At 43.2% G+C, this 24,385-nt stretch overlaps 1 long non-coding RNA gene across 1 annotated transcript in view; it reads left to right on the top strand.

The window, feature by feature from the left end:
* Positions 1 to 15,174: 15,174 nt before the first annotated feature.
* The window catches only part of LOC106895779, an 89,136-nt gene continuing 79,925 nt past the window's right edge, over positions 15,175 to 24,385 (top strand). The window contains exon 1 of the long non-coding RNA XR_001413510.1: positions 15,175 to 15,433. This is a non-coding gene — a long non-coding RNA (uncharacterized LOC106895779). The remainder of the gene's footprint in view (positions 15,434 to 24,385) is intronic.

Raw genomic sequence — 24,385 nt, 5'->3', positions numbered from 1 at the left:
AACATTTGATGTCTGAAACAGCAAGAATGGGAGCAGTTCTTCTTACTCTGTAGGGGAGACTGGTCTACACTTTGTTAGTGGAAGAATGGGAGCAGTTCTTCTTACTCTGTAGGGGAGACTGGTCTATATTTTGTTAGTGGAAAAGTATGAATGGAGAAAGTGCTCTCTGGTCCTAGGGAGAACGCTGGATTTCGTTCTTCTGACATAAATGGATGTCATACAATCATAGAATCATCTAGGTTGGAAGGGACCTTCAAGATCATCTAGTCCAATCATCAACCTAACTCTGATAAAAAACCATCACTAAACCATATCACTAAGCTCTATGTCAACCCGTCTTTTGAACACCTCCAGGGATGGTGCCTCAGCCACTGCCCTGGGCAGCCCACTCCAAGGCTTGATAACTCTTTCAGTGTAAAAATTTTTCCTAATATCCAACCTGAACCTCCCCTGGAGCAACTTGAGGCCATTTCCTCTTGTCCTGTTGCCTGTGACTTGGGAGAAGAGACCGACCCCCACCTCTCTACACCCTCCTTTCAGGGAGTTGTAGAGAGCAATAAGGTCTCCTCTCAGCCTCCTTTTCTCTAGGCTGTCTCTCTACCATCAGGGGCAGCTCTGCTCTGGATGGGTGGGCATAGTTGCGAAGGTCAGACCAGCCCTGGTGAACTGAGAGGACTCAGCCAGTTCTCCTTGCTTTCCTTCAGGTCATCATGATAGGAAGTTTGGCCAAGCACAGTTTAAATCTGAAGCTCCAGCTCTGAACTTTCCACTGAGATTCTCCGCCCGGAGTGAGGTAGGGGCAAAGGTAAAGTGACACTCGTTAGACTGCATGGCCAAAGTATTGTTTTAAGGTGACAATCCCAGATCAGGGGCTGTGAAGGGAATCTCCCCACCCCATCCATGAACCTTTTGGCACCTCATTGTGTGGCGTGAAGCCCGCTCGTGATAAAAGGAGCCCGGGTGATGAAAGGAGCACTGCTATTTCTGCCTTTTGGCACCTCTGGCTCCCTGCCACAGGTTCAGGAGGATAAATGGGCTCCGAGCTGCTCCTACAGAATGTCCTTGGCAGCCTCTGCACCTTGTCCCTTGGTGGCAAGGCAGGGCAGAGGATGCTTTGCGGGAATGAGGAGTGGCTCCCGTTGGTAACAAGTATTCATGGCACATCCCCAACTATTCTGGAGAAGAAATATGGGCAGGGTCACACGCTCTTTCCTCCACAAACACCCTCATTACCTTGAAATTACGGTTTCCGAAGGGGCATTCATTGCTCTTGCTCTGTGTAATTTAAAATGATGGCTCCGTGCTATTTTCAGGGTGGTGCTTTCTTTTACTGTAAAATGTTCGCATTGTGGTTATTTGACTTGTTTCCTCCACCACCCCTGATTCTGAGGAAACTGGCTGGAAGTTATGAAGATTTAATAGTCCAAGAGACCTAAATTTGCTCCTCCACAAATGGAGGCAGATCAGGCCATAACTTCTGCAGTAGGACATCAGCTCTGTCCTGCTGGACTGAAGCGCGGCCTTCCAGCACCTAAAGGGGGCTACAGGAGAGATGGGGAGGGACTCCTGACCAGGGAGTGGAGTGATAAGATGAGGAGTAACAGTTTTAAACTGAAAGAGGGGAGATTTAGGTGAGATATTAGGAAGAAATTCTTTGCTGTGAGGGTGGTGAGACACTGGAAGAGGTTGCCCAGAGAAGCTGTGGCTGCCCCATCCCTGGAGTTGTTTCAGTCTAGGTTGGATGAGGTTTTGAGCATCTTGGTCTGGTGGGAGGTGTCCCTGCCCAGGGCAGGGGGTTGGAACTGGATGATCTTTAAGGTCCCTTCCAATCCAAACCATTCTATGAGTCTATGAAACTTGTTTCCTCCCAGTGGGCACAGAAACTGCCAGCAAAGGTGCCAGCAGTCATGTTATTGCTGAAGGTTGAATCCAATTCATTTACTGTATGATGCTCATCAAAAAGACATTGGGCAGCACCAGCTTTTTAGCTATGGCACTAACAAGAGGTCCTGCAGTTCATGGTGGGCTCTGAGGTATCTGGGAAGCTGCAATGAAAATAATGTTGCCGCCAGAAGAAGCAGGTGTGTGTACACACTTACACACTCATCCTGTGCTGGGGTCTTTGTAGTCTCCTTCTGACAATGAAGTGGCAGCATATTTTTTGCTTGATGTGGTGGTTAACTTCTGAGGTGTGTATATAAACACGTGGACTCTTCCTTAAAATCTCATTATCTGGCAATTCTCCACAGTAGCCAGGACCTCATTTCATGCTGCTTTTGCTCCTATTAGAGGTCAGAGAGAGCAACTGAGCTTGTAAATAAACTCCACAATTTTTTTTCCACCCCACTGAGGAGCTCCCTGAGAGCACAACCTGCCATATGACCACTCTTTTCTCCTAAACAAGCTGGAAAGCAGTAAATATCCCTCCCTATAAACCCATCATATTTTTGCACTGTTCTATTCTTGTGCACCTCCGGTCACATTTGGGGTGACAGGGCTTTGAACCACAGCTGGTCCATTTGGTCAGAGCTTGACTGGTTTGCACTGGTTACCAGTTTGACCCCCTTCTTTGGGGTATGTCAGGAGGGATTCTACTGGGACAAAAATACACCATGGTCTGTTTTAATGCCCTCACACTGTCACTTGTGTCTGTGTGTACTTGTGGTGCTGAGGGGACTTATATGGACAGATTCACCAAAAGGTTTAGATGGACAAAGTAAGACTTTAGGGCTATTTGCAGTAAGTTTTTGTGATGCAGTTTCCCAAGGCCCTGCTTGGCCACCACATAAACCCGCTGTCCTCTCTGCATTTAGCATCAACATGTTGATTTCTCGATCTTTTCACCTGTGTATCTTGAGAGCTATTATTTGTTTAGCTTAAACAAGTAAGTTTTAATTGGAATAAATTACTTAGGGTTATAACCTGGTGTGATTTATGCTGTTTGCTGAGCTTTGCTTAGCATGAGGAGCTTGACTTGCTGAAGCCTTTACGCTGCAATAGAGTTAATTTTCTTAGCAATTTTCCTAGCAGCTGGTATAGAGCTGTGTTGAGTCTTTTAGTATAAGAAAAACTTTGATAACACACTGATGTTTTGGCAGTGTTTTCCATAATTCTGGGACTTTTCAGTTCCCCAAGGTGCACAAGAAGCACAAACCAGAAGATAAGGAGGCTCCAACCCTCAGAGGAGTCTGCAAATCAACAAGGTAAGGGCAGTCAACGGCCTGCATGGACCCAAAGAAAGAATCCAAATAACCTGTTAGAGGACCCCAGACCAAAAATCACCACTAAAAGGTACGTGAAAAGCACATGGGTGGGAGGGAGCACGAAAGTCTTTTTAATACATTCCCAAAAGGTAAATTGTGACACAGTGGGAGAGCCAGGTACACAAACCTCTCACTTTCTCCCTTCCAGGACAGCCTGTCTAGTTTGTCTAATGGGACATAAAAGCAGTTTTTAAGAGAAATGCCCGCAGTTGCTGGAGGAGGAACCCAGACTTGCTCTTCCCTGGAGCTGAGTGGTCACACTCACTTTCTCTGGCCTGTTTGTCCATGCCCAGCACTATGGGCTTTGCTTTATGTCCAAAAATTTGCATGGGGCTGTGGGTTTTCACGTGGCTTCTCGAAAGTTTTCGAAAGGTTAAAGCTGAGGGGAGAAAATGGTGCTGTTACGGAGGGAGAGGAAGATCACACTTTCCCTATCGCTCCGTTATCTGATTGCCTGCCCTCTCCTTCCTCCGCCCTGCCCGGACTATGAATAGGGGGTTTGGAGGTGTTTCCTGCAGGCCAGCTGTGGTATCCCTGCTGGAAAATCTCAGTTACAAGTGAAGAACAGGGGCCTGGATCAGGAGTGATGAGTTACTGGTGACTGATCTCAGCTGATGGCGGGCGGGGGGGGAGTAAAAAATGACTCCTCAGTGAACTGGGCTAGTTCCCAAAAAAAGAATCCGTCACTTTGGAAAAGAGATTAATGGAGTACATCCAGCAGCTCTGCTGGCTGGTGGACAGCAGTTTGCGCCGTGGCCTCCGGATGAGGCGTTTCATTGTGTCATCGTGTGATTATTTATATCTTCCGTTGACTAGCACATTTGTTTCCCCACAGCGGAGTGGGTGTACGATTTGCTATTTTTTATTCTTTATTAAGTTCTAAATATAAATCAGCCCTGAAGGGTGTGGAGAGCTGTCGTGCTGATTGATTTGGATGGGATGGGAGGAGGTTGAGGAACTCCCCTTGCCCGCGGAGGTCTCCTCTCCTTCTCAGCGTTCACAAACCTCTGAGCCAAGCAATGAATTTTCCTTTCTGCCTGGTTGCTGTTTATTTGAGGAACAGTTTGCCTTAGTCTGCAGAATTAAGACCATTTGATAGCTCTTCTATCAAGCACCACAAAGAATTTTACCGATTAAATAATTTTCAGTGGTGTACGTTCATGATTTTTGCTAGAGCAAGCATATTTTCTGGCAGTTATAAGCCTTTTTGGCAGTACATGACAAGGAGGACTAAGTTTATGGGGTGTTTTAGTAGTGTTGAATTGCAAAGTGAAGTCTTCTTGCACCAAAGCTGTTGATAGCTATAGAAAACTTATCTGACTGATCATTTATATTAGGAGAGCAAAGTTCTCCTAGTTCTTTCCCATCTTCTCTCAACAAGGTGGATTTTTTTCAGTCTTGTGTTAAGTTATATTTCAGTCTTGTATTACTTGAAGTTTCAGAACTGCAAAATGATTGGTTACATGTGTATAAATATAATGTTTATATAAATCAAAAAGGGTATGGATGAAAGTGTTCTGCTACTTCTGCAAAAGCTGATTAATGTCGAAAAGAAAAGGAACATCAAGTTCTCATAACTGATCCCTTACAACCCTTTAGAAATGTGGAAGGTGTATTGGGAGGGCATCCCTAGTTTTGAGCAGGAGACACAGGGTTTGTGACAAACAATTTCCTGAGGCTTCCCCATGTGCCCGTCAAAGAGGGTTTCCTGGCAAGTAGCTCTCTAGTGTTCCTCTGGACAAGGAAGAAATACTAGTTTCCATCTCATAGCCCACTGATCTTTATCACAGGCATCTCTGCCCAGTGTTAAAGACAGTCAAAGACTAAAAATATTTTAAAAACATGGATAAGAATTAAAAAGAAGTAGTTACTTGAAGGTCACCAACTTCTCAAACCAGATTTTGGTTCTGATATTCAAAACCTTTGGTCTCAGCTTTTCCCCATGATGTTATTCCTCTCTACTGGACTGTAGACATCAGGCTGGACAAAGTACAGCAAGCTCAGGTACTGTGTGTGAAGCAGCACAGCAGTATCCAAGAAGAATGTGGGGAAAAGCAATAAATGTGTTATCAGCTGAAAACAGGAAAAAAATCTGGGTGATAGGGTTGATTTTATGAGAACCTGTTTCTGACCAGTCCAAAAATAGGTGGCAGAGCCAAAAGAATTTTCCATCCATGTGTTTCCATTTTGGAGCCAGCTTAGTTAAGCAGAGTTAAACTGGCTTTTTGGATCCACAGGGAGGTAACACTTATGAACACTGTCCAGTCTTTTTACTTGGAGCCAGCTTAGTTAAGCAGAGTTAAACTGGCTTTTTGGATCCACTGGGAGGTAACACTTACGAATGCTGTCCAGTCTTTTTACTTATTTTCTTAACAATTGACTGCTCTTTTACATGAAAACTGTCAGAATAAATGCAAATTCCTTTGGGAATATGCTATGAAAAGTGCCTACTACTGTTTTTCAGCTATACTCTTGGAGACTTAGTGTATGCCTCTTGCTATCAGAGATGTTTTTGAATTAAATTTCAGAGATGTTCTCTCTGTTTTACTTTTGAAGTAGAGTATCAGAGCATGCTGAATCCCAAGACACCCATGGGACCTCACTGTTTCTGCTGATGTTGTCTCCTGTAGCAGCGTATATTCAGATTGTGTGTAAATCCTGTATGCTTCTGTAGCAGGTGATGACAAGACACTGGGTAGAAATGATCCGAGAGTGACATCAGGGAAAGACATCTGATGTTTTTCTAACAGACACGATCACCAAAAAGTCAGAGGGGATAGTTGGAAGCTGAAAAAGCCTGACCATCCTTCAGCTGAGTCATGGAGACATGGTTGGGGAAGTGAGTTTACATCCTAAAATTTCCAAAAGTTAGTTTGGGGAACTTGAGAGCATCTCCTTAAGATCTCCTTGAGAGCAGGCAATTTAGAAGGTCTGAGGTTTTTCAGCACAGAAAATAGTTTCAGCAATTTGTACAAACTTGCTTGTGACCTTCAGGCCAAACAGTAACTTCTCCCTTCTTATTCTGTCTTCATTGATATTTGTTGTATATTCTTTCCTACTTTACTTGGGGATATTTCTCTACTTTCAGTGGGACAAGTTGATACTATATTTGTTCTTTGCTCTACAAGGTTCTGATAGAAATCAAATGCATTTTGTGTGCACACAATAAAACTACAGACTTATGATCATGGATTGGATATCCCTTATACCTGCTTTGATCATGATTAACATTTGCATAATAGAGTCTATTAGATGTTAATTTTCGAGGAGATGAATGAGGAGTTTTCCTCACCAAGGCAAAGATAGTTTCCTTGTAGATTAAATAACTGTTCTGTAGTGTCATCTTTGGGCTGTTGTACAGGGAATCAATGCCCTGTTTATTCTGCAAAATTAAGTGGTCTTTTAGAGCATGCTGTACAATCGTTGTCTTGGTGCTGCTTATCAGAGCTAATAAAGACTCATTGTGGTTTGTTGAACCAACAGGAGGGACATTAGCTGATAGTAAAAAAAAAATTAATTCTAAAGGTTTGAATCTTTATTCAATAATCAAAACACACTGTCTTTCACCACAAGTGCTATGCTACTGATTGTTGCCATAGTAGCTGTATTGTCTTGGGAAAGAAAAGTCTGGATACTCAGTTAACCACAGATTTATTTTTAAACAAAATTCTAACTGACCTCAGAGCACAACTTACATGCTTAAATTTAAGTATATGCTTAAATACCTTATAGAGTCGAGCAACTCTTAGAGATATTATTATGCCTGAAGACAAAACTTTAAATTAATCTGAGAAGAGGTGCCTCTTTAATAGTCTGTTATGGCAATAAACATTGGAAACCGTAATCTGGCATTCAAAGTTAATAACCTGAAGTCAATGCTTGCTTATTTCAGAATTATATTGTATTTAGAAATGGTGGAAAATAAGGAGGTTTGCTGGAGTAGAAATATAGGACACGATTTCCAAATAATGTGAGAAATAGTGAAGTTACTGCACTACTCAAACAAGAGTATTGCTGCAGTATTCAGTGGAAGCTGTCCTTGCTTGGTACCCTCTCAGCTGTGGACATATGAATAGCTTCACCCACGACAAGTCAAGCTGTCCTGAGTCAAAGATGTTGGCAGCTGAAAGTGATTAAACCATCCCAGATTCCCTTGGGGAATTAGTGGCCATTGCCTCACGCTTCCAAATTCCTGTTTCCTGGAGTGCTGGCTACACATGTGTGACCAAGTGTTTTTCGGTGATTTGTTCGTGCCTTGAGCCTGGGCTTTTGATATCCACATCTTCAGGTGTGTCTGGACTTGTCTTCATGCTGAGCCTGATAAACTTTCCCTTCTTCATCTCTTGGCAGTCTCTTCTTCCTGCTCAGTTTACTCACATTCAACATTCACCTTCAGAAGTGGGTTAAACAGGAAAATGCCCTTGTTACTTCTAGGATAAGAGTGTCCACACATGGAGAGTTATTATAATCACTACTACATGTGATGCTCTGTGGCATTCATGGGACTTTACATCTGAACAGGGTTGATTTCTATCCAGCAAGGGTGGGCAGGTCCTTGGCAATAAGTAAATTGCCTTAAAACCGACGTTGTACTGATTATCTTGCTTTTCATGCTAAATAGAAGGGACATTTAAATGCCCCTGTGTGCAACGGAACTGCCTCTGCATGTACAAAGGGGCAGCCCTGCTTTTTGGGAGGTGACGGGTAAGGGATTTCTCCCAGGAGAGGATGCAAATGCAGAAGTGAAGGTACCTGTTGGAGGGTGCTGGCTGTGTCCGTAGGAATCAAGCATCCTGGAGAAAAAGTGAGGAAGTGTGAGCTGATCCCGTTCCCCCTGAGGCTGCTGGGAGACTCCTCAGCTGGGTGACGGTGTGTATCTAGGAAGAAAAACCAGGTCTCCTGGCCATTTTCTGAATTCTAGCAAAAAGTCCAACAAATGGGAATTAATTTCTAAAATAGTGGTTGGAATATCTGCTATGATCTAATTTAGTAATTTGGGGATATGCAAAGTAGCCTACAAATCTTAATGAACTAATCATCCAGCAGACGTCTGGGGCGAGCAAAATACGATCTCTGCTTTACAGACCAGGGGAAACTGGGGCACAGAGAAGATCAAAGGTTTAGCTAGGCCCTTTGGTTCCGTTTTTAATTAATACACTTACCATGCACAAAATTAGCCAGTTAAAAAAAGAAAGTTATGTGGAGCTGTTAGCTGCAGAAGTCAGAGAAATTGGTTTATTAAGCGGAATTATATAAAGAATGTACTGATCTCCAAACCTTCCATCAGTGGGTTTCAAACATGGTGCAAGGGCATCAAATCTGCTTATTTTTCTTCTGGCTAATATTTTTTCCCACCATGCTACACTACTCAGGTGCCAGGCTAATAAGGTGGTGATGTGTTATTGCTAAAAAACCCAGAATAGATCAGAACAAATAAACTAGAATGGGTACAAAAAATACCTTGAAATTGCCATGTGTTACATTAAAATCCATTAGCTTAATGATCTTGAATGCTATCTTTTTGTGCTTAATTCCACTACCTTTAGCTCAGTACCTCCTGATCTACACTACTGTGTGTGAAATTGCACTTGTAATTTGATTCTGTGTTTGCTGCTGGAAGGAAGCTCATGTTTTTCTAGGCTAGAATTTTAATATCAGAGGCTCATAGGGCAACAGGGCTTGAAGAACCTCATGAACTTGTCTAGGCTTTGCTTCTGCTTCAGGCCAGAGTAATTATACCTGCATGTTGATTAAATTTGTCCTTAAAAACCTTTGACGTTGGAGAGTCCATGGCTTCTCAGGCACCCTATTCCAGATTCACTATCTATACTGATAAAATGCTTTTTGCTAGCATCCAACCTGAATTCTCTTAACTGCAAATGAAGGTCATTACATCTTCCTCCCATCCATGATGGACAGGAAGATCTTATTATGTCTCTCCTCTTTCCACTAGCCTGTTGTATATTGCTACATTATTTTACCCCATGCAAGTCTTCCTCATATGTCATACTTTCTGGATCTCTGTTGTTCAATTGCTTTCACTGGATTTCTTCACATGCTTTGAGAAGGTGACACTCAATCCTGGCTACCGTGTCCAAGTGGGAGCTTGCCAGGACAGAAGAGAGCAAAAGACTGCTTCCTGTGCCTCATGAAGTTTAAGAATTACATGTTAGTGCTGAACAAAGATCAGCTTTGAAATATTGCAGCCTTCAGGAGCTGGACCTCTACCGATTGAGAAGCCTTTTCTTCATTGTTTTTAATAGACCTTCTCAGAGTCTGTATGACCAGGACATTATTGTGGCCCAATATACAAACTACGGGTTTCAGAAAAGTATTTCCAGATGAAGGGAAAAAATGTTAGCAATAGGGAAAGGTAAACACAGCATCGGTGAGGAAAACTAGCTCAAACACAAACGTTCCACAAGCTCCTATTTGGTTCTGCGTCAGGAGTTTGACTTCTGCTGGGATATATTGCTGTTTACCACTGCAAAAATATAGGAGAACAGTTACCAGTAATTCTTTCACAAATATGTTCATTCTTCACCAATGACGAGAGAGAAAAGTCATGTTCCTGTGGGAGATTCCCCTCTCCAGTATTGGGTTAATCCCAAAGTCTTCACACGGACAGTAAACATCCATCAACCTTGGATGGATGGATGGATGGATGGATGGATGGATGGATGGATGGATGGATGGATGGAAGGAAAGAAAGAAGGGACATTTTCTGGATGGATGGATGGATGGATGGATGGATGGATGGATGGAAGGAAAGAAAGAAAGAAAGAAGGGACATTTTTCTCAGATGCAGGCTTTCTGTTTGTAAGGAGTCCTTCTTCCTCCTCTTACTCTGGTACCGTATTAGCAAGACTTAGCAATGCATGAGTTCAGGGCTTTGACTTTTAACATGAAACATGACTATGAAAGTGATAATGAATGGTACCACTAGTATTCTTGAATGTTCTTAATGGTTTTAAAGGTCATATATTGCTCAATGTTCAGTATTTTCGTGCTTTCCAATTAATTTTTATCTCTAAACATAAAACAAGACCTTTTTTTGAGTATGTGTGAGACATGAAATTGTTGACATGGATATTATTTGCTCCTCAAAACATGAATTTTCAATTTTTGTTCAATTTTCAGGAAATTTGTTACTCATTTTTTAGTTTCATAGTGCTATTATTAGGCAAGCCGTGAGAGAGACGGTGCTGTTTGGAACAGTGCGTTCAGCACAACTGAGCAAAAATAAACCAAACAGTCCTGTGCTGATCCTGATGGCTTCCAACCCTGTTGCAGCCTCTGATTCCTGAGGAATGGCAGTGCCTCCCCTCACATGCTGCTTGCACGCTGAGCACACCTTTGTGGTGGGATGCAATGACTGGCAGAACCTGTTCTCCTCAACATCTTCTGGTGTTTATGGCTGGAAACCCATAGGGAAGGTCTGGTTTGCTATTTCTTGAATTTCAAGTGGGTAGGAATACCCTAATTAAAGGTACATACTTTACCTTAAGCTATTGTTTTATATATATTAGATGTGCCTAGTGTATCTGGTTATCTATATATTATACATGTCAGGTAACTACTTCAGATTTGCCTGTGGAACCACTCATTTGCCAGAGGAGGCACAGCTGTCTGCCTTAGGACCTCGAGGTCCTGATTCTGATTTGGTTATCTTATCCCCTTGGGTGGCTGCCTTTTAATTCTGGTCCTTATTTTCCCCATCTGCAGATTAAGACAATATTCTTAACTTTCCCTCATCTCAAGGTCAGAGCCTTGTGCCCTCTATTCCCTTTCTCTACTCCCTTCTAGGTGCCTTGGGCTTTCTTTGTGGGAGAATGGGGAACAGGGGAAGAAGACAGGCAAGGGAAATGAAGTATTTCGGGGTCATACCTCAGAGCAAGGATTGGATGTGGCCAGAGAGTGCATTTGGATGTGGGAGTCAAGCACCACCCCTGTGCCTCATGTGCCCAGGTCACCATGGTCTATGGTGGGCAAGGAGCTGTATTTGGCACTCCTAAATCCCAGGCTGGCTGCCTAGTCTTCCTCTCACTAATATTCCTCTCAGTTAGTAATAAAGAAGTTGAATCAGTGATTTATTGATGAGAGAGAGGCAGTAGTCCCATATCAGCACCTGCTGACACAGTGGACACACATAGTGGCTGATGTTGAGACCATGCAACTGCACCCCAGTCCACCACCTGCATGAACTGCCTTCAGTGGTCTCCTGGCCTGGGGCAACTCTGCAGCAACACAAAGGGATGGGTTTCTTCAGGCCAGATGGAAGCAGAAACATATATTCCCCGACATCCAACTTGGTGCTCAGGTTGTGGGAACATGTGGCTTCTGAAAGGCACCCACACCAACACCTGAACCTCAGTTCACAAGGACAGGGATAGACAGTGAGCAACTGCCAGCACCAGAGATCACTGACTGCTCCTGAAGTCTCCTGTGTTGAGAAATTTTGTTTTTACTTTCCTTAAAAAAAAGGAACCAAACCCTTCCTTCCCATTTTTTTGTAGTTTTCCACATCTGTGAAGGAAAAATCTTTTGGTTTTAGCTATATGTAGTGCTTGTGGGAACATGTGGCTTCTGAAAGGCACCCACACCAACACCTGAACCTCAGTTCACAAGGACAGGGATAGACAGTGAGCAACTGCCAGCACCAGAGATCACTGACTGCTCCTGAAGTCTCCTGTGTTGAGAAATTTTGTTTTTACTTTCCTTAAAAAAAAGGAACCAAACCCTTCCTTCCCATTTTTTTGTAGTTTTCCACATCTGTGAAAGAAAAATCGTTTGGATTTAGCTATATGTAGTTGAGACAGGTAAGCTGCAGTGTTCCAAAGCTCATGGTGAAAATCAGGATAGTTGGCAATACTCGATATTTTTCTCCAGGACTTTGGAATCACACATTAATGTCTCAGTCACAGATTTTATTGAAAAAAACAAACAACAAACCCCCAAACAAACCGAGCAAAACTGTTCTGGTCAGAAAAAAACTAGAACATGGACAAACTGACCAGGAGTCAACATGGACCAAGGGACCAGGAGCCTAGAAAGCTGTGGAAGAGCTTGGACACCATTCAATGAAAAAGTTTGTATTTTCAACCCCAGGTGACAGGGTGAGGAGCAGAAGGTGGGAAGCAGGAGGGGTGGAAAGAAGGTCCTCTTTACTCCTGACACCAAACTGCAGCTTTTCTTCAAGTTCATTGGTAACACCATTGACATGTCGCTGCCTCCTGGGAGCTGTTATTTAGCACAGCAGCCAGTAATTAAACCCTGGGAAGCAAAGGGCTGATTAAGTGAATCTCGGCTACATCTACCGAGGTTGTGCTGCCTGTCACAGGGGACCTGGGGACCCTTAAAACCGGGGTGTCACTATGTGCAGGCCTGCCTGAAGCTGGCGAGATGATGGGGAGAGCCTGGGACCAGCCACTGAGGTGGCACCTTGGGTCCCTGTCCTTGTAGAAGTTGGTGGAGGAGATGATGGTTTTCAACCCAAATCTCCCAGCATTTATTTCCTGCCAGGGGTTTAGCTATATGTAGTTGAGACAGGTAAGCTGCAGTGTTCCAAAGCTCATGGTGAAAATCAGGATAGTTGGCAATACTTGATATTTTTCTCCAGGACTTTGGAATCACACATTAATGTCTCAGTCACGGATTTTATTGAAAAAAAACCAAACAACAAACCCCCAAATAAACTGAGCAAACCTGTTCTGGTCAGAAAAAAACTAGCACATGGACAAACTGACCAGGAGTCAACATGGAACAAGGGACCAGAAGCCTAGAAAGCTGTGGAAGAGCTTGGACACCATTCAATGAAAAAGTTTGTATTTTCAACCCCAGGTGACAGGGTGAGGAGCAGAAGGTGGGAAGCAGGAGGGGTGGAAAGAAGGTCCTCTTTACTCCTGACACCAAACTGCAGCTTTTCTTCAAGTTCATTGGTAACACCATTGACATGTCGCTGCCTCCTGGGAGCTGTTATTTAGCGCAGCAGCCACTAATTAAACCCTGGGAAGCAAAGGGCTGGTTAAGTGAATCTCAGCTACATCTACCGAGGTTGTGCTGCCTGTCACGGGGGACCTGGGGACCCTTAAAACCGGGGTGTCACTATGTGCAGGCCTGCCTGAAGCTGGCGAGATGATGGGGAAAGCCTGGGACCAGCCACTGAGGTGGCACCTTGGGTCCCTGTCCTTGTAGAAGTTGGTGGAGGAGATGATGGTTTTCAACCCAAATCTCCCAGCATTTATTTCCTGCCAGGGGGAAGGCTATTCACACCCACATTCTGTTATGGGAATGGGGTACTTTCCAGCCTCCCCCCCCCAATTTATTTCCTGCCAGGGGGAAGGCTATTCACACCCACATTCTGTTATAGGAATGGGGTACTTGCCAGCCTCCTCCCCCTACTCCAAAGTGTAATTTAGGCAGTTGTTTGTTGTTTTTTTTAACCTGAAGATGTAATTTAGTGGGTTTTTGTTTTTTCCTTGAAGGAAGGAATCACTAGATGGCACTGCATCACTGCAGGACAAGCCACCTCCCTCTCTCCAGGACAGATAAAAGGTATTGCCTACATCTTTATTTTCAGCTGTCTGCTTCAACTCTTCACCAGGGGGAAAAAAAAAAATGGGAAAAAATATAGAAGCTGGTTCTGTGATAATAAAATGTGCTTTAGCACAGTTTCCCTCTCTAGCTTCAGGAGTGCTAGCCCTGAATCATTTGCCTGGGGGACCTTCTGCTTAGAATAATACACTTTTTACATGACTTGATTTTTATATCTTTTTCTTTTAGCCTGTTTCTCTCTACCTGCTGTCGCCAATGCAACAGACTCGGAAGGTTTGGTGGAAAAAAAAGTGGGATTGGATGTTTAGTTTGGCTGAAGACCCTCAAATGTGGGTGTGTTTGGGAATAAAAAATAATAATAATAAATGGATATGCTAAGCTACATGCACATAACTGGCTAATTGAGAGCCATCCACTGACACACAAGGATAGATAGCATTGTTCACTGAGCCGTAGTTGCAATAAATTATTGTTATTATGTGCTGCCAATAACCTTAATCAGAGGCTTGACCAAAATTACCTTCAGCCACCAAGCCTGCAAAATTGGGCTGTCTCATGACTACAGAGTTGATTGCAATAGTTTAACATTTCTATACCTAGTTGGGATCCATGAATCCGCAATTTGAAAAAGAGAATAAACTGATTAAAAAAAAAAAAAAGGTGTTAAAATGCATAAAATGTTTACCTTGGTCTGAAGCCCAAATGAAAAGGTTTTGGTCCTTTCCTATCGGCTCAGCGAATCTTAGTATTTTAATGTTTCTTCGTTCAAGAAACCTTGCCAAGTAGTACCACTTGGAAGGAGTGGGCATTTAAGCTCCTCTTTGCCATCTCAGAGATTCAGTTTTATCATTGTGCTGTTCTCATTAGTAGCTGCTGTAGCTGCAGCACAATTACAGAGGGCAGAAATCTCCTTGTCGGGAGGGAGAATAACCTCTTTAGAAAATTTGCGAGAAATTGCACTGCACACACAAAAAAATGTGACTCTTGGCTTAATGCTGCTTTAATCCGTTTTTGTGTTGCAAGACCATTAAGATGAAAAATATTTGAGTTTTAAAGGTGAAAGTCTTAAAAGGAAAGGTGCCACAACTGTGCCAAATTTCTTCTCTTTCCTTATTAAGGGGGTTGGTTAGGCCAGAGCTGCAGCCTACTGATAAGGAAGGATGAGAGATTAGGGTCATCAAATAATTCATGTTTGTCAGCAGTCACTGGACATAGATTTTTCATAATTATTGTATTATATGTCCCCTTTAAATCCACAAATAGATATTTATTTCTGTGAGATCTCATTGCAGTTGGGGGATGAGATACTTCTGAGTGCTTCAGTCTCTCCATGGCAACTGTAAATGGGTCAAGCACCGGTGCGGGCTGGCACACAACAGCTATGGGAAGCCAGTTCCAGGAGTCTGCCCTCATGGTGCCCTATGTTGTCCTCACCTGGAGCTCCCGTGGATGATGCTTCTGAGGGCAGCAACCAAGAGGTAACATGGAAAAGTTGGTTTTGGTGGTCACTCAACCTTGAACATCTCCTGGATCTGCTACAGGTTCTATCAAAGGCTACGTGTTCAGACACCTGGTGATGCACAGACCCATGCATCAGGTCCATGTGACTTTTGCAGGTACGTTACGATGCTTTTCCAAACTGGTGCAGAGCTTTGTTTCAAGCTGTGTTGCAGACCCACATCCAAGAATGCCTGGGTTAAGGCAGTCTGAGGGAAGTGTTTTGGGGAAAGAGAGGATGGTGGTGAGACTGGGACGTTGTGTGCAAGACAAGGAGGAGAGCTACAGGCACAATGAATGCAGGATCTGTTCAGCTGCAAAATAAACTCATTTTGTGAGTTTTATTCCCATATTGGGATGCAGGGAAGACTCACAGAAGATAGAGATAGGCCAAGGAGCAGCAGCAAGGAGGGGTGTCCTGGTACTTTGGTGCAGGGGTACCTTGGCATTAGGAAGCCCCAAGTGGATCCCACAATTATATGGCTTGTGAGGTTACTTACCTTCCATGTGGATAAGCAATTGCATGGTCTGAAGTTAACATGATTTGGTGCTGCAACTCAAATGGACAAGGTGAAACAAGAATCGGAAATGACCCGGCTTTGCAATATTGAGAGAGTAACTCTAGACTGGTTGTTGAGGGAGAAAAACCAGGCTAAATCTGCTAAAGAGATGAAATGGAGGAGTGCATTAGGGTTTTGTAATAGGGGCACTGAGGGCTATTCCCAATGCCAAAATGCAATTTACATTTCCGAACCCCTGCCTGTAGAAACTGGGGTGAGGAACTCTAAACCTAATCTCTGGTGCCTCAAAGTCTTGTTACAGGATTTTCTCATTCCCACAGCAATCTTGATCATTCAGTGGTGGGAATCTTTCCTCTCTGCTGATCTGTGACATGAGCTGTTATATTTTCTGAATGGTATCTATCATGCAATATGATCAGAAAATGCAAAGAAATTCTTCAGAACAACTGTTTCAGTTGCTGGAGTAAGAAGCATCCTTGTCATTATGCTCTCTGTTTGTACTGGTGTCTGCTGGAGAAACTGATGTCCAGTCAATAGTCCACATTATTAAATCTTGGTCAGGAGTACATCCATTAGGAAGAAGAGACACTAATTATCACTTTGTTGAAGTACAAGTGAGTTTCTATTCACTTCTGGGAAAAAATGCCTCAAACCAATGTTGATCACAGACCTGATGGAGCTATTAACGCACAACCTTCACTTGGAGAAATGATGTTTTTTTCTCTGTGGCCATATTTACATAAAAAAGTAATCCTGTGCAAAAGAAGCAGATGAGTAGACTGGGGCAGATGGAAAATATCTGCCATATCAAAAATTATTAATGATTCAGGTATTTTACTCTGAACTAGATTTAATCTTGTCCCCTGATATCATGATCTCACACATGGTTTGAGGCTGTCTGAAGGACAAGTCACCGATTTAGCCACTTGTCCTCTCCATCATGGACTGGGGTGAGTTTGGTGTTTAGGTGGATGGAGGAGAGCTTTTGGATGAGTTTCCTCCTCAGAGAACCTAGATTGAATGTGCTAAAGCCACTCTGCAAACCCAACTGGCAGGTGGTAAATTGAGACAGTCAGGGTTTCACTTCAACACTGAACTAGAAGGGCATTATGGGAACAACCTGGTGAACCCAGCATAAGTGGGTTGTTTGGGTCAAATGCTTCTGGTGTCTAAATGGAGACTGTTTTGTTCTCAAGTCATTAAAAACTCATCAGGGAACTAGTTCCTTTGTCTGCAATATTGTCTAAATGATCACTTAGCTCACCATGGCAGTTAATCTTTTTTTTTCTTTCTAAAATACATGTCATGACACAATTGTTAGATCATTTGCCCTCAGGATGTTCTTCATACTGTTTTTCTAACCTGTTGGCACAAAACCCCTTCTCTTTTGAGTCCCTAAACACATAGGTGAACTTATCTGAGTCATACATACTCTCTTGTTCTTCAACATCGTGCAGTGATTAGTGTTACTCTTTAATTGAAGAACAGCTAATGACCATTATTTCAAATGCTTACATTCCTTTCAGGTGCAGAACCTGAGATACTTGGAAGCTGACTTTGGAGGGGTGTGTTTGGAGCAGCAACAAAGCCATTGAAATCATTGGGGCAGTACTGCTTTAACCCTTCTGAATGCTATTGACTACTCTAAACTGAGCATATTTATTTAAAAAAAATTAGATCTACAAATGAAAAAATATCTCTTAATTCTATTCAGCATATCGCACCATCACACAGTCCACGGCTGTCTGAGTTTAATTAAATTAACTGGTGTCATTGTTAGTGGAGGAAATGGTGGAAAAAAAAAAAAAAGAACAGCTGGTAGAGAGATCAATGTTAATATTTTCAGTCCAGGGTGGTCACCTTAGCCTAAGAGCTTCTCAGATCACTCCCTCTTCCACGTATACAGCTATATATAGTTGAGAGTTGCTTTAAGATAGCAATTGCTTCACTGCTTCCTCTTACCTAGGATGGCCTCTCCCAGGGTAGGATCAAACGCCCTGAAACTTGGTGACTTTTCATAGAATCATTGAATGCTTAGAGTTGGAAGGGACCTCAAAGGTCATCAAGGTCCAACCCCTCTGCCCTGGGCAGGGACACCTCCCACCAGACCAGGTTGCTCCAAGCCCCATCCAGCCTGGCCTTGAACCCCTCCAGGGATGGGGCAGCCACAGCTTCTCTGGGCAACCTGTTCCAGTGTCTCACCACCCTCACAGCAAAGAATTTCTTCCTGAGATCTCATCTAAAACTCCCCTCTTTCAGTTTGAAACCATTACCCCTCATCCTATCGGTACATTCCCTCATAAAGAGTTCTTCCCCATCTCTCCTTCTATCCTTGATATACTTAGTCTTGTCTCCAGTATCATTTAGAGCATCTCAGAGATGGGACCTGTGCTGTAGTCTAAAGCAGAGTGTGAAGTAGAAACCTGACAGAGAACACCATGTTGTAATCTTTTTCACAGAATGTTCAGCCTTCCTCATAAGCCTTGCTAAATTTTTTCTCCCTAATTTCTGCTGAGTTATTTGAATTTTCCTGGACCTCACTGTTCTGCTGGTTAAGATACCTTCTGTTTTCCAGATTCAATTTATTCAAAGCCTTTTGTTCTTTGGCAACACAATTCATTAGTTTAAATAAATTTTTTCCTCGCCTTTATTTTGCTAGGTTAAAATAAACTAAGTTCTCCTTGTCTCCTTTCACAAAGAAGGTTTTTCCATTCACCTCATTAATTTAGTGCTCACTATGCCCCTTTTGATGCATAGTGGGTTTTGCTGAATGTAGGTTGCTGGAACTTTATACAGCATCGCAGTATCTTGCACAGTGGCAATAATATTAGTACATTTCTACCCTTTTTCTGGGGAAATATCTTTATTTAGGCTTCTCAGCCTGCTTGGTTTTGACATAGATTTTATGGTTACCCAGAGATTAAACATCTAGGCCTTTTATTTTGTCAGTTTTTTCCAAATGCTGCTTCCCCACTGTTATAGCAAGACTGTGATTATTTTATTAGTTTGTATATATTTGTTCTATTTCTTACCCAATTTCTCTTTCTCCAGTCTTCAAGAGCATTCAGTCTTTCTGTGATGATATTCTGGTCCTCCTCCCCATTAGCAGTGATCCCCTGGTTTGTCAGCAGTGCCTCCCAGCTTTGTCAGCTATGAATTTCATTGCACTATTCTTACTTTTTGGTGTCAAGGTCAGTGATAAAAAGAGTTCTACTCCGCAGTGTAGAACATGTAGAGTTGGAGTACATGAGGGCACAAAACCTTCCTCTGGCTTTTCTACATTTGTTTTCATTCCACATAAAAAACTTTGCAATAGATATCAAACAAACATAATTTCTCTTGTCTGCTTGGGGAAATTTAACATAGAACCATCTGTAAGAAGGAAGTTACATAAAAAGGAGATGGCAGAAGTAATGGAGATTTAGATGAGGAGAAATCAGCTCTCATTATGAGGTAATAAGATTGCTTATCTGGCTGTGTATTAGAATGGAGTTCATCAATGAGATTTCTGTTAGTGAAGCTAGATAATGGAATGAACATCATTTTTGTGTCTTTGGAGCTGGTAATTTCCATCCTTAGTGAGTGTATTGCTCATGTGTTTCCAAACATTACACGTATCACAAATAATACACAAACGGAATTCAGCAAAGCAGGAATGACTGATGTGAACATAAAGCAAATCAGAGTCTCTTCAGTTTAGTGAGTCACATCTTGACCAAAAAAGAAGGCAGATGATCAGGACAGCCGGGGATCAGAAAAGCAAATCCTCAGCAATATTTTCTGGCAATTATATATCCTGAGATGCCGGAGTTACCAGCTAAATAGATTGGACACACTGCAATACTGTCTTAAATATGGTTCTCTGGCAGGGTTGTGAACTGTATTGGAAAAAGCGAACTATGGGGACACAGTATCTGATCCTGCAGATGCTTATGGATGAGTATAAGCATTGATTTCTACTGAAGTCAGTCTACTAAGAGCTGCCGGCTTAACTAGGCCAAAGTACATCTAAGTATTTGTGGGGTGGGGAGCCGGCTTTTCTTCAGTGATACCAAATCCTCCTAATGTCCATTAGTGGTCAATGGAAAAAAGTATATGTATTTTTGATGACTGCTGTTCCCTGGCATCATTTCCAGCATACACCTCTGTTGTTTTTTTTTAACTTCCTTTTTATTGCAAGTGATAGCTCTGCTTTTGTAGACCTGGAAGCTACCCTGCAGTACTCTGACAGCAGTCCAGTCTCAAAGTAAAAGCATCAAGTGCATGCTGGCAGCCCAGAAAGCCAAGTGCATCCTGGGCTGCATCAAACAAAGCATGGCCAGCAGGGTGAGGGAGGGGATTCTGCCCCTCTGCTCTCGTGAGACCCCACCTGGAGTGCTGTGTCCAGCTCTGGAGTCAGCACAGGAAGGACCTGCTGGAATGGGTCCAGCTGAGGGCCATAAAAATGATCACAGGTTGAGAGAGTTGGGGTTGGTAAGCCTGGAGAAGAGAAGGCTCTGGGGAGACCTTAGAGCACCTTCCAGTACCTGAAGGGGGCTACAGGAGAGATGGGGAGGAACTCTTTATCTCAGGGACTGTAGTGACAGGATAAGGGCTAGCAGTTTTAAACTGAAAGAGGGGAGATTTAGATGAGATGTCAGGAAGAAATTTGCTGTGAGGGTGGTGAGACACTGGCACAGGTTGCCCAGAGAAGCTGTGGCTGCCCCATCCCTAGAAGTGTTTATGGCCAGGCTGGATGGGACTTTGAGCAACCTGGTCTGGTGGGAGGTGTTCCTGCCCAGGGCAGGGGGTTGGAACTGGATGATCTTTAAGGTCCTTCCAACCCAAACCATTCTTTGATTCTTTGATTCTATAATTCTATGATTCTATGTCAGTAAATAACATACCTGAGAGGGAGCGTGGGATAGACACCCTGTCCTTGGAGCTGCTCTGGCTCCTGCTGGTCCCAGGGGTGCACTTTTAGGTTGTTGGTTCTGACACTACATGGTTTGGGAGAGGAGCCACGTTTCTGAGCCCTTCTCCTTATTCCTCTTCCTATAAAAGCAAAGGGAGGGGACAGTGGGCAGGGAGTTGTCTGCCATAATCCCTTTGTTCTGCAATTTGCTTTCTACTCTTTTTGACCCAGGCTGAACTTGATGGAAATGGGGTTTCCAGGCTTGGATTTTTGGAAACTCAAGGCAGAAGTTACTAGCTCTCAGGGCAGGTTGCATGTCCCTGCTTGCTTCCCAAACCAGGACTCCATTCCCACCTGTCTTCCCTTCCCAATCTTAAGCACCCTTAAGCAACAGTTCACTTCCTGGCTCCTATTTCCTCCCCTTCCTTTCCTTTCTGCCAAAATGAGGACTCCAATTCTACACCTCTTCCCTAATTGCTCTTCTCCTTTCACCTCAGGGGTAAACATGATCTAGCCTTTCTTCCATCCTAATCCAATGCTCTCTACCTCATTTTGCCAAGCTGCTGATGTTTGTGCTGGAATTACAAGCATGGTTGTGTTGGGTGCTAATCCTATCAACTCCTGATTGCCCTTTGGGAACCATGAGGGATTTTTCCAGCAGCTCCTGTGGAAACTTCCATGCTGCTGTTGTCAAGAACTGCTGCTGCCAGTTTAAATAACCAGTTAATCAATTGTGAGATCCCTGTTGATTCTGTTATGTTAGTGTGCTCTTTATAGCCATTGCCTGTGCCCACATGTAAAGCTCACTGCTAATTTGCTTCTAATGCTCAGGAGGCATGTTTTCCTGATCAAACAAACTTTTATAAACAAAGTGCTGCATGTGTTGCAGAAAACTGATTGAAACCTGTGGCCTGTTGTGGTGTAAGATTCAGTGCAAAAGCTTCCAGACGCACTAGTAAAGGACGGCCAAATAGCAGGGAAATGTGATTTTTCAGATCAATCTTTGGGAAAGCTCCATCAGCGTGTGTTCACCCAACTATTCATAAAAGGGATGTGTCTGTGCCTTCAGTGCTTATTTAAAATCATATTTTAGTGATAAGCGGTATAATTTTTAACAGCTTTGAAATAAAGGTTTGTGAGAGTGTCTCCAGGAGTTCAAACTGGGTGATCCAGGAGCCTGGGGTCATGTACAAGGCATTGAACTAGGACCAAGTTACTCAAAGCTTACCTCTTCTCTGTGCCGTTGTCCTCCTGAAACATCGGAGAGACATCCCTTCCTGCTTTTTGTTTTCCTTTTTAATCTTCATTAGCTTTGTCTGTTTACACTGTAGCATCTTGGGACATAGAGGTTCTGGTCTAATCCATCAAGATTGCCTAAGATCTCAGGTGACTTTCAGAGGCAGGTCTTCTTTTCATCAACTGTATCTTTCTAGACTGAATGTAAACGGAATATAACTTAGATGACAGTCAATAACAATCAATATTCAAGTTTGTTTGAACTGGATAGCTGTTTGCTATGTGTGGAGTACACCACAGCTGGACTCTCCAAGGACATCTGTAACTTAAATGATCACTATGCCTAGAAGTATCACTGTTTTACCTCCTAGGATATATGCTGGCCTTACTTTTTGTTTAGGTTTTCCTGCTGATTAAAGGTCTTAGACAATATAAATATATTTATTCAAAAGCCATCTGGACATAGTCTTGGGCAACTGGCTCTAGATGACCCTGCTTGAGCAGGGGGTTTGGAAGAGATGACCTCCAGAGGTCATCCTCAGAGGTCATCCATCCAACCTCATCCATCCTGTGATTCTGTTAAACACAACAGGAAAATAAAGAAGAGCATGGAGAAGGGAAAAATAAAACCTAAAATAGTGTGGTGGGATAGATAGGAACACTTGCTTCTTGCTCGTGAAGTTGTTTGCTTGTTGGCACGGTCTGAGCTGTGATCCCTTTAATAATTAAGTATTTTGGTCCAGAAGTGTAATCCCTCCCTCTCTCTCTGCTTTACACTTGCCCTTTGTTTATGCCTTTTGTGAGCCTGACACTGAAACTCTGAAAACATTATCTAGCAATGTCTTAATGGTGTCTGTAAGAGAAATCAGGGCTTTTTTTCCTCATTTTTAATCTCTATATTAGTCTAGTATAAAAACTGACAGCACTTAACTTCCATATGGGACAATTTCCACTCCTTTGGATTAGCCTAACCAGTTAATTTCCTTACTTAATTTTTATGCCTTCCAAATTATTTAATGCTTACAGCCACCTCCCATTTTAGAAGTTGTTTGGCCAAGCTAAACACATTAAATGATTTTAATCTTTCTGCATAAATCAGACTCTCATACGCTGTATACGCTGAGGTTGTATCAGTTGGAGGAGGTGAAGGAAACTAATGTCATGGATTAACATTCCCACCCCATGTGTGCTCATCTTGTTGCCAGATGGTCGAGAGAGGAGATTTTGAATATATTCCTGGATAAAAGCAGTCCTGGTTGGTCAGGACAGGAATGCTTCTTATCTCCTTTCAAAAATCTATACAACCCAGCAGTGAGTATAGTCCAGGGGCTGGAACACCTGAATTTGTAAGCAATTTCAGGAACGTCTGAATTTATGTCCCTGCTTCACCTTCAACCACCTTTTTCCTATTTCTGTTGGCAAACTGCTCAGGGCCGGACCCTCAGAGGTGCTTGCACTTGGGTTTTCCCCTCAGCACTGCAAGATCCCACTCCTTCATGGCCATTCCAAGCTCTAAGGGGAAAGTGCAGGTCTCCTGTGCCCTGCGCAGGGAGAAGCAGACACCTGCAGAGAGGCAACCACGAGCAAAGCCCACAGAAAAGTTTTAGGTACCAGCTTAACGGGCCTCATCAGAGATGAATATTTACTTCACAGGATTCCTATCTGTTGACACTTTTTCCTGACGTGGGTTAATTGCTCGAATGCAGAGGTGTGGTGTCAAACCAGACGCACGAGTAGCTGATGAGCTGCACTCAAAGGGGCCAAGATGACTGAGAGGAATTTGGTTCTTTCCTTTGCTTGATTGGGAGCAAAGGCTCCAAGGTCTTCCTCATCCTGAGGAGGTGCTGCAGCCATGGATAATGTCTCCCTGCCCCTTTGCTTGGGAAGGTATCGCTCTACCCTTGGAATTCGGGCTGCTCAGGGCTTAGCTCTGGTCTAATTGCTGGGAACAGCCAGGGAAAGAATTGTGCCTTGGGAGCATCCCCAGAAACCCATGGCCCCAGTGGTTTGCTGAAAGACTGAGTGAGCACCAGTGATACCCAGGGCACGTTTGGGGTTTGGTGGCAGCAATCTCAGCTTCTCCCTCTTGCCTGTGCTGGGGGCTCAGGTCCACAATTCGGCAAAGGGCATGAGCAGGCGAGGGACCAGCTTCCCTGCATCAGCTCACCTGGCAGATGGGGATAACAGAGCTTTGCTGTCTCTCCGGGGTGCTGTAAGGATAAATAGATTAACAGATTGTGTGGTGCTTGGAGGTGTGTGATGGGGGCTTCAGAAGAGGTCAATAAAGAGATCAATAAACTGGGAGCAGCACAATAAAAGGTCTATTCCAGTTTAAGAACTGCAATATTAGTGCTATATTGAAAATAACATCTACCTCTTCCTAATGGAAGTGATCAAAATAATTTTCATTTTGTAGTTTT

This window comes from Calidris pugnax, unplaced genomic scaffold (assembly GCF_001431845.1).
Source record: "Calidris pugnax isolate Ruff unplaced genomic scaffold, ASM143184v1 scaffold231, whole genome shotgun sequence".
Classification (NCBI taxonomy): Eukaryota; Metazoa; Chordata; class Aves; order Charadriiformes; family Scolopacidae; genus Calidris; species Calidris pugnax.
Note: the sequence above shows the minus strand (reverse complement) of the source record. Positions and strands in the feature narration are given on the sequence as shown.